Raw genomic sequence first — 8,071 nt, forward strand, 5'->3', positions numbered from 1 at the left:
CAATGACTACGTTGAACATCATCTAGACCGCTTTGTGGTTGTCAGGCATGCGGATCTTGGCTAAGCGAGTACTGAAGATAGAGGGTGATTGTCACGGGTCACCCCTTCAGTCTGACTTAACTGAATTAAGTGCAAGAGTATATATTGGAGAAGAAGTAGGCATGAATTGAATGAAAAACCATAATACTTGCATGAATTCATGAGGAACGGCAGAGCTCCTCACCTTAATCTATGAGGTGTAGAAACTCCACCGTTGAAAATACATAAGAACAAAAGGTCTAGGCATGGCCGAATGGCCAGCCTCCAAAAAGGGTTCGAAGAACTCTCAAAAGGTCAAAGACTTTGAATACAATAGTAAAAAGTGCTATTTATACTAAACTAGTAAACTAGGTTTACAAAAAATGAGTAGATAATGCAGAAATCCACTTTCGGGCCCACTTGGTGTATGTTTGGGCTGCGCCTTGAAGCTTTCACGTGCATAGGCCATCCTTGGAGTTTAACTCCAGCTTTGGTGCCAGTTCCGGCGTTTTACTCCAGAAAAGGGTCTCTGGTGGGCGTTTGAACGCCAGTTTGGGCTATCAAATCTCGGAAAAAGTATGGACTATTATACATTGCTGGAAAGCCCAAGATGTCTACTTTCCAACACAATTGAGATCGCGCCAATTGGGCTTCTGTAGCTCCCGAAAATCTACTTCGAGTGCAGGAGGGTCAAAATCCAACAGCATCTGCAGTCATTTCTCAGCCTCTGAATCAGATTTTTGCTCAGGTCCCTCAATTTCAGCCAGAAAATACCTAAAATCACAGAAAAACACACAAACTCATAGTAAAGTCCCGAAATGTTATTTTTGCATAAAAACTAATAAAAATATACTAAAAAGTAACTAAAACTTACTAAAACTACCTAAAAACAATGCCAAAAAGCGTATTTATTTGGGGGGATTATCGGATAAGATAAACTATAATAAACAATGTGGATTTAACACATATTTCTGATCATGTTATTTGGTCTTTTGAATAGGCTCTAGGGAACATTTCTGGAAGATCTGGTCATTCAAATGCTTGGAACAGATTATGTTAGACTCTTGCGTGAAATTTATGCTTTTGCTCAGGTAATGTACCGTTCTGTCTTACATGTTAGTGTATTAACTTTACCATATCCTGGGTTTATCTACTTTCCCAACTTAATTTGATTTGCTAAATATGCTGTGCTTATTTGCTGATTTATTACTTCCCTTTGCATATTTACACTTCCCTTTGCTGATTTGCTAAATACATTAGAGGACTGATTTGTAGTAGTCTTTGTGTGTGTATTCCATGAAGTCCCCATGCACAATTGCAGAAACTGGCTAACCATTTGATTTTTTTCTTGACATATACGTAGGACACTACTAACACTTTTTCATGCTATATCTTTTCATTACCTGGTATGAGTGCAGAACAAGTGCAAGTAATTATAGAAGCCGCCTAACAATCTCCGCCTGACGCGAGTAGTGCACCAAATGATGCGCGGTGAAGCATTCCTCCTTCACTTGGATCGAACCATGTATCAAAGGATGTCTTAATTGCTTCTCACTTGGTATTTTTTTGAGAACTTAATTATCAGTTATTATAACAAATATCATTCCTAAGTCATGGTTTTCTAAGTTACATGATCCTTGTATGTTGCTTTGTATTTTGGCTAGTGTACAATGATAGCACATAATTCGAACTTGGAAAGGAAGTGAAAAATTAATTTGAATAAAGAAAAAGGAATTCAATATACTAAAATAATGGTTGTGAATAATTCTTAACTGTTGTTGTAGATGAATATTTCCCTTGTTTTGCTGCATATGTACTGCATCATCAAAAGTATTTTTGTTCTATTCTAACATGTTTATTTTTTTTTTGTGAGCAGGAAGACATGATGTGATGAAGAAAATATATTCCATACAAATATGACATGGGATGGGTCCTACAATGACCTTAGTTATGTAAATGTAATATTTTGATGTATTTTATACTTTTTGAGGTATTACATGTAATTGAAAAAATTACATTTTATTTTGATTTGTGTTGTTTAGACTAAAAATTAAATAGATCTATCTTATAATGAAAATTTTATGATTTAGATTTCTTGAATTTCTTATTTTTAGATTTATTTTGTGATTATCATCATTTTGGGATGTAATTATAAATTTAAAAAAATTAAATCTCATAAACAACAACAGGCTATAGTCACCGTTTTAAAATAGGGTGACTATAGATAACCTATGGTCACGATAAAAATCGTGACCATAGATAAGGCTATGGTCACGGTTTTAAGGAGGGGTGACCATAGAGGCTCTGGCCACGGTAAAAAAATGTGACCATAGATAAGGCTATGGTCATGGTTTTAAGGATGGGTGACCATAGAGGCTATGGCCACGGCAAAAACCGTGACCATAGATAAGACTATGGTCACAATTTGAAGAAGGGGTGACCATAGAGGTTATGGTCACGGCAAAAACCGTGACCATAGATAAAGCTATGGTCACGGTTTTAAGGAGGGGTGACCATAGAGGCTATGGCCACGGCAAAAACCATGGCCATAGATAAGGCTATGGTCACAGTTTTAAGGAGGGGTGACCATATTTCATCGTGACCATAGATAAGGCTATGGTCACGGTTTTCAGGAGGGGTGACCATAGTGGCTATGGACACCGTGAAAACCGTGACCATAGATAAGGCTATGGTCACGGTTTTTACGCATGAACATAGATTAACCTATGGCCATGGTGAAAAAACGTGGCCTAAAGTGTCAGAATTTCAAAATTGTAACCGTGACCATAGATAAAAAAACTATGACCATAGACCTATGGCCACGAAAGAATAGGCCACGGTAAAAAACCGTGACCATAGGTCCAAAACCGTGACCATAGATCTATGGTCACCCTTTTTACTAGCTTTGGTCACTGTTTTTTACCGTGACCATAGGCTTTTTTTTGTAGTGATTAAATAATTGAACAAAGCTTATTAAAAGGCATATTCTCTTGACTTTAAAGGGATATTAATGACATAATTACATAAATTAAAGGATCATATTAATGCACATAATGAAAATAAGACACATTAAATAATTGAACAAGGTTTATTAAAAAGACATGTACTCTTGATTTAAATGGCTTGTGAGGTAGTGGTTACAATTGTAGGAATAATATTCATCACGAAACTACACAAATATGCATGTACTCTTGATGTAAAAGGTTTTAAAAAAATGATGGATTTATGTGTGAGAGAAACCTTGATGACAAACATAATGTATGCGTGTAAAGGAAAGGAAAAAGAGGAATAATGCCATAAGACACACAACCATGATAATATGATAAGGAAAACATATATGGTAAAAAATAATAAAAACAGAGCATAATGCATGCCAAACATAAAAGTAAAAAGCATAAATCCCTACTCTTTTTCTAACGCCTCTTTAATTCCTATGAGGTTGACTCTTGTGTTTGCATACAGAATATTTTCGTAGAAAGAGGAGGGAGATGATTTAGTGTTTGAGAGGGGTGATCTTCTACCTATTGGTGTACCCCTATTTATATACTTTTGGTGGTAGGCGTAGTTCGGATAATTTTAAATTCAAAAGAAGGGCAGTTGTTAGATTCCTATCCATAATTCAAAATTCTAATCCCATCTCCTAACTGATTTTCAAAATTTAAATGGAATTTTATTTCTAGAAGGGGGAAGGCGGTTGTTACAACTTTACTTCATCATTCTCGTTTTAAATATGGTTATTCAACTACTTCTCATAAAAATAATCTCATTAATTTATGGAACAAACGGCTTGCCCATACTGCTATCCCAAATGTTATGAGAATTCTAAAGACATCTGATATATCTGTTTCGTCAAAAACTTTATCTAAACCTGTCTGTGAATCTTGTTCTTTGTCAAAGTTACATGCTTTACCATTTTCAAGTTCAGAAAGTGTCTATACATTACCTATTAAATTAGTTTGTGCGGATATATAAGGACCAACTCTATTACCTCTAGAAGTGATTTTCGCTATTATATAAATTTTGTGGATGCTTTCTCCGAATATACATGTATTTTTCTCTTAACCAATAAATATGAAGGTTTATCTACTCTTGATTCGGGTGAGTTTTGTAAAAAATAGATTAAGTGAAAAATGCTTAAGATGAGAGATTCGAGGTAAGTAAACTTGTGAGAAAAAACACTTCTATTAATGACAAATAAGCAATATAAGAACTAATGATGAAAAATAGAAGTGGAGAACAAGTGTTGAGACCTCCACTAATGTCACAAGAGGATGAATGAGCTTTTTTAAAGTGGACAGGGGTTGATTAATTATTGTCGGGTATTCTGGTGGAACACCCGAATGCCAATTTTGCTTGTGAAGTTAATGAATAAAATGAAAATGAGAGAAATTTGAGGAGAGAAAAAGATGGATTTTTAAGCTTCTAAGTTTCAGAAAAAAAGTTACTCGGAATGCTGCCAAGATATCAGTATCTTTCATTTCATACTCAGAAGTATAATAAGTCAATTTATAATCTTTAACACCAGCTTTGAACCCAACACTTGCTTTAGTCTCTGTTTGTGGTGACATAAATCCCTCCCTACAACTCATGAATTAAGAATTATCGCAACAACCAGATCTACTCGACACTACTATACTTAGTAGTTAACGAAACCTTTCACTTCACAAGAATCTTTCAAAAAATGATCAACTAATATTATCAATCAATCCGAATAGTTTGTTATTAAATGATAGTTTTTGATTTGCCAAATACATCATTATTTTATACTCTTTCATATTAAAGAGGTGATTTGGGGTCTTTTTATAGTGTAAAACCATTTTGAGGAGGGAGTCCATTGTCCAATGGTTATAGTGTGATGTTTGGCCTACTCCTTTTACCCTAAACTTGTTACTAACTAAGGTAGTTGACAGAAATATTTTTAGGTGTTCCCATCACTTCGAATCTTTTTAACTAGAAATGGAAGAAGTTGATTTCATAAGTTAAACTAAAGTTCTGCTGGGTGTCCATGACAAGGAGGTGTATGGGTAAAAGAAGTGCTCATGACATGTGACATTACTCACATTAGTGAAGGGACATCTAGTTTAGTTTTCTTTTAACTAGATGACACTCTTAACACTCCAAATCCAACCAATCCACTTCCACCAATTTAGTTCTCACTAAAGAGAAATTCAACTCCTCAAGGTGTTCTTTTAGATTCCAACCTTTTACCCAATATCTTTGAGAGGAATTTGACTCTTTTTTTTTTACCATTTTTAGATTATTTTTAAAATTATTTATGTACAAAAAAAATTATATTTTTAGTAGACAATCATAAGCCCCCATGTAGTCTTTGAGGGTACAAAGTATTTCCTCATGCTGCATTAAATTTTTTGTATTCAACAGAGCTATAATAATTTTTTTTAACATAATAATAAAATAATTTTTTTAACATAATAATAAAATAATTTTTTAACATAATAATGAAATAATTTTTTTAACATATCATTACTCTAAAAAATCAAATCTCCCCTCTTTTATTCATTTTTTTGTTATAATAATATATATATTTGTATATATGATGATACTAAAATATAAATATATTTGTGTAATTTAAATATAATTATGTACTCAAAAAAAAATAAAAGAATATTTTTGTGAAAAGTTTTGAATGTTAATAGAAAAAATAAATATATGAATAGAAAAATAAATAAATAAATAAATAGATAGATTCTTAAGAAAGGAGAAAGAGAGAAATCCTTACCCTCTTAATTTGACGCATCTTTTAAATTTTTGAGTACCTGAGTTTGGAGAGAGTCAGACAGAGAGAGAAACATCAGGAAGAAGAGAGGAGAGCGTGTTCATTATGATCTCTGCTAGTATATTTTGTGTACACGACAATATTTTTTAGTTATACCACTGCTATTGATGAGCGGATATTTTATACGCTTTTTGGGGGTAATTTCATGTAGATTTTAGCATGTTTTAATTAGTTTTTAGTTAAATGTTATTAGTTTTTAGGCAAAAATCATATTTCTGGACTTTACTATGAGTGTGTGTATTTTTCTGTGATTTCAGGTATTTTCTGACTGAAATTGAGGGAGCTGAGCAAAAATCTGACTTAGGCTGAAAAAGGACTGCTGATGCTGTTGGATCCTGACCTCCCTGCACTCGAAATGGATTTTCTGGAGCTACAGGAGTCCAATTGGCGCGCTCTCAACGGCGTTGGAAAGTAGACATCCAGGGCTTTCCAGCAATATATAATAGTCCATACTTTGCGTAAAGATAGACGACGTAACTTGGCGTTGAACGCCAAGTACATGCTGCTGTCTGGAGTTAAACGCCAGAAAAACGTCATGATCCGGAGTTGAACGCCCAAAACACGTCATAACTTGGAGTTTAACTCCAAGAAAAGCCTCTACTCGTGGATAGCTTTAGTCTCAGCCCCAGCACACACCAAGTGGGCCCCAGAAGTGGATTTCTGCACCAATTATCTTAGTTTACTCATATTCTATAAACCTAGGTTACTAGTTTACTATTTAAACAACTTTTAGAGAATTATTCTGTACCTCATGACATTTTCAGATCTGAATTATATACTTTTTGACGGCATGAGTCTCTAAACTCCATTGTTGGGGGTGAGGAGCTCTGCAGCGTCTCGATGAATTAATACAATTCCTTTATTTTCCATTCAAACACGCTTGTTCTTATCTAAGATGTTCATTCGCGCTTAATTATGGAGAAGGTGATGATCCGTGACACTCATCACCTTCTTCAATCCATGAACGTGTGCCTGACAACCACCTCCGTTCTACATCAAATTGAATGAGTATCTCTAAGATTCTTTAATCAGAATCTTCGTGGTATAAGCCGGATTGATGGCGGCATTCATGAGAATCCGGAAAGTCTAAACCTTGTCTGTGGTATTCCGAGTAGGATTCTGGGATTGAATGACTGTGACGAGCTTCAAACTCCTGAAGGCTGGGCATTCGTGACAGACGCAAAAGAATCAATGGATTCTATTCCAACCTGATTGAGAACCGACAGATGATTAGCCGTGCTGTGACAGAGCATAGGAACGTTTTCACTGATAGGATGGGAAGTAGCCATTGACAACGGTGACACCCTACATAGAGCTTGCCATGGAAGGGATCTGGCGTGTGGGAAGAGGATTTCAAGGAAAAGTAGAAATTCAAATGACAAAGCATCTCCAAAACTCCAACATGTTTCTCATTACTGCACACCAAGTAACAATTTGATTCTCTTTTATTTTTCTAATAATTTTAAACACTTTGACTTCTTACAATTAAATCCAAATAATCTTATTGGCCTCCTGACTAAGATTAATAAAATAAACATAGCTTGCTTCAAACCAATAATCTCCGTGGGATCGACCCTTACTCACGTAAGGTATTACTTGGACGACCCAGTGCACTTGCTGGTTAGTTGTGCGAATTGTCAAAGAGTTAGATTGCATTTCGTGCACCAGCTATCACCACCACCATCCAGCCCTCTATCTTCTTTAACAATTGGGAGTTTTTTTAGGGCAAAGGACACTCCCACATTTAACCTCGCTTTGTCTTATTACTTGGTAAGATTCTTTTTCTTCTTCTCTTCTTTTTGTCTTCAGCTTTGCTCTTTTTTTTTGTCATATAATGTGTACTCCTATTTTCTTGTATGAGATTCTGGTACTTGAATATCTGCTATTGTATATTTGATATTTTTGGTGTTATTCTGAACTTTTGTTACTCTAAACTCGTGTCATTCTGAACTCTGATAATCATTTTATACTCTTATTACTCTGAATCATTATTATGTTCTTTGTCTTCATTCTCATGTAACCCCTCTCAACTCTCGTGTATATTGGATTGCTAATTTTGGAATTAGCTATAGGTATTTTTCGATAAAGGTCTTTCACCTCACAACTTTATATGTTATATCCTTATTTGTATATATTTCTAATGGCATTAAAAAAGAAAAAGAAAAAAAATTGAATTAAAAATTATGAGCAATGTTCATTTGTAACTATGAAATAGATATTAAAAAAAAAAAGATTTTTTTTGTATAGCATAGTCAT

This window comes from Arachis stenosperma, chromosome 7, assembly GCF_014773155.1.
Source record: "Arachis stenosperma cultivar V10309 chromosome 7, arast.V10309.gnm1.PFL2, whole genome shotgun sequence".
Lineage (NCBI taxonomy): Eukaryota > Viridiplantae > Streptophyta > Magnoliopsida > Fabales > Fabaceae > Arachis > Arachis stenosperma.